The sequence below is a fragment of the Miscanthus floridulus genome, chromosome 9 (assembly GCF_019320115.1).
Source record: "Miscanthus floridulus cultivar M001 chromosome 9, ASM1932011v1, whole genome shotgun sequence".
In the NCBI taxonomy this organism is placed as follows: domain Eukaryota; kingdom Viridiplantae; phylum Streptophyta; class Magnoliopsida; order Poales; family Poaceae; genus Miscanthus; species Miscanthus floridulus.
The window spans coordinates 135440586-135443807 of NC_089588.1; the positions used below are offsets into that span (position 1 = coordinate 135440586).

A 3222-nucleotide genomic window follows, 5' to 3' on the forward strand; every position below is an offset into this window, starting at 1 on the left:
ATTTCAAAATATGTGAACTTATAACAATATTTGGGACCCTAAATAAAAACAATTCCCTAGCAGAAAATATATGGCGTCAAATTTTAAATTTTTTAAAATAATTCACTGGCGGTTATGCTAATAAGCCGCCTCTGGAAAACATTTTCTAGAGACAGCACTTTTAGGTAAACCGCCTATGTAAAAACATTTGCACAGGCAGTTCACATAAACCACCCACCTGTGCCAATGGTTTTACATTGACGGTTGGCTTAGGTGAACCGCCGGTGTAAATCTATTTTACACTGTCGGTTGGCTTAAACGAGCCACTAGTGCAAATGTATTAACACTAGCGCATCTGAAGTAAATACCTGTAATGTTCGCAATTTTCACTGGTCTTTCACGCTAAGGTCTGGAACCACCGGTACTGAGCTCTGTTGTACTCGTGTTGGCCGGTGTTAACAGAAAGTTGGGGTTGTAAATTGTAATGCCGATAAAGTTTATACTCTTAGGTCTTCAAGAGCCTAAATCCTGTGCACGTAGCACCTTTGCCAAGACAGCACCCATGTTAGGCACTGTAGTAGTCACTATACATGGCATGCATTTTCAAAAGCTACCGGACAAACCAATGCAACCAGAATAATCGGAACGGACAGAACACACCCATGCCTCACTTGGCGAAGAGCACATCCATGTCCTCCAGGCTCCGGCCCCTCGTCTCCGGCAGCCACACGAACACGAACACACAAGCGGCCGCCGCCACGCCAGCATACAGCAAGAAGCACCCAGGCATGCTGATGGCGCCGGCGAGCGAAATGAACGTCATGCTGACCGCCGCGCACACCATCCGCCCGACCGCCGTGCCCACACTCGTGCCCTGCGCGCGCAGCTGCAGCGGCAGGACCTCCGCGCCATACGCCGGAACCAGCGGCCCGAACCCGACGGAGAACGCGACGACGAAGGCCAGCACGGACGCGAGGCACGCCGACGTCGCGTCGAGCCAGAGCGACGCGGCCAGGGACGCCATCGCCATGGCCACGCCGCCGTTGCTGGCCAGCAGGAGCGGGCGCCGGCCGAGGCGGTCTGAGAGGGACGTGGCCACGAGGATGGAGAGCGTCTTGACCGCTCCGACAGCGACGGTGGCGCCCAGGACCGCGCGGTCCGACGACGACATGCCGGCGCGCTTGAACACCAGCGGGCTGTACAGCACGACGGCCTCGATGCCGGACGCTTCCTGGAAGAACTGCAGCCCGACGACGCAGACGAGGATTCGTCTCACTACTGCCGTTGGCCGGACGAGCAGCTCCGTTCACGTGCCGTTGTCGTCGTCTCTGGATCCTGGAGCTGCGGCGGTGGCGGCGACGGCGACGGCCTGCTTGATCTCCTCCAGGCGGAGGTCAGCCTCGGCCGGGGTGTCCGAGGTGCGCGACAGCACGGCGCGTGCGTGCGCGTAGCGCCCGCGCATCGTGAGACACCGGTGGCAGCACTACCGCGCCGCGCATCGTGAGACTCTGGCATGGCCAGCACCCCCGCGGCGACGAGCACCGGTGGCAGCACTACCGCGGCGTACATGACGCGCCAGCCGATGTGCACCGGCAGGTCGGCGAAGGCGTAGTTCGACACGTAGCCGAGAAGGATGCCAACGTTGATAAAGATCTGCACGCCACGAGCAGAGCACGTCCATCAATGGAAACTAATAAAGCTTCGAAGTCATGGGCAGAGCACGTCCATGCACAGAATAGAGAATACTGACATCAAGCAAGGAGGAAAGGACGCCGCGCGTCGACGCCGGCGAGATCTCCGCGTTGTAAACCGGCGCGACGACGAGGGAGAGAGCCCGACGCCGACGCTGGTGACGAAGCGGGAGGCCATGAGCGCGGCGTAGCTGCGGCCGAGCGACATGGAGAGCGCCCCGGCTACGAGGAAGGCGTTGGCGGGCAGAAGCGCGCCGCGGCGGTCCAGCAGGTCGGCCGCCCATCCGGCGGCGAGGATGGGCAGGAGCATGTACAGGTTCATGGACCCCGTCAGCACCTCGGTCTGCGCGTCGGTGAGGCCCAGGTCCTCCCTGATGAACAGCTCCGCGCCACTCATCACCGCGAGATCTGCAAGGGTAGAAAAGAAACAGTCCTCACGTCACATATATAGTGTAGATCCTTGCATCTGCTAGCTAGCTAGAGGTTGAAGATGGGACAGTAGGACGACGAACGAACTGTAGCCCATGAGGACGGTGGTCATGGAGGCGAGAGTGGCACAAGCGAAAGGGTACATGTTCCACTTTCCACCGCCGGGGCACGGCCGACTCCGGGCTTGGCGTGAGCAGCGGCGCGGCGTGGCCGTCTTCGCTGCCGTTGTGAGCCATGGCGGGTGGCCGTGGCTGATCTGTTGCTTTTCTCAGTGTCGCCGGCGGCAAGAGTGTGGGAGAAGCAAGCAGAATGCTCTGTTGTTCTCGCTCACAGGGGCGGCGGGAGGGACCAGGAGAATTTGCCTGTTCGGCAGCTCGTATTCGGCTTATCAGCCAACGAACAGTATTTTTCTATCACACCAAATCAGCCAGCAGTACTTTTAGTCATGGCTTATAAGCCAATCCAACCGAAACGAATAGATTGTTGGCTCTCCTTGCATGTTGCGGTGCGTGGTGCGTCCATCTTAGGGGCGGCGGGTGCGTGGCCACGTGGCAGCTTGTTTGTGCTGATGCTGAGAAAAACGAACGCTGCCCCCTTTGCAAAATTGCAAAATGGGCTGAAAGGCTGATAGGGCTGACATGGAGAGCGCCCCGGCCCCGAACTCCGACATCCTGATCCTAACACAGTTTTGCATTGGGAAAAAAAAGTCTTTTGACCTTCTTCAAATATGGATTTTGTTCCCCAATCGGAAAACCTAATATCTTTACTCTCTTGGCTGTTCAACACCGAGCATGACACAAAGAGTGTGGGAAACAAGCAGAACACTATACTCCGGCCGTCCCTAAATAACGGTCATTCTCGCATAGCGAGAAATAACTTTGACTAATTTATATAAAAATATTAATATTTATGGCACTTAATTAATATCATTAGATAGATCATTGAATCTATTTTCATAATAAATTTATTTGGAGATACAAATACTGCACGTATTTTTTATAAATATAGGCAAACTTATGACATGAAAATAAAAAATAACAGTTATTTAGAGACGGGGAGAGTATTATGGTGAGTGGTGGCCAAGGGACCAGGAGAATTTTGTTCTTTCTCCCATTATGTTGTG

General features: G+C 55.2%; 1 pseudogene; it reads right to left on the reverse strand.

Annotated features, from left to right (window-relative positions):
- Nucleotides 1-464: 464 nt before the first annotated feature.
- LOC136483021 (polyol transporter 5-like) lies at nt 465-2434 on the reverse strand (annotated as a pseudogene).
- Nucleotides 2435-3222: the final 788 nt, after the last annotated feature.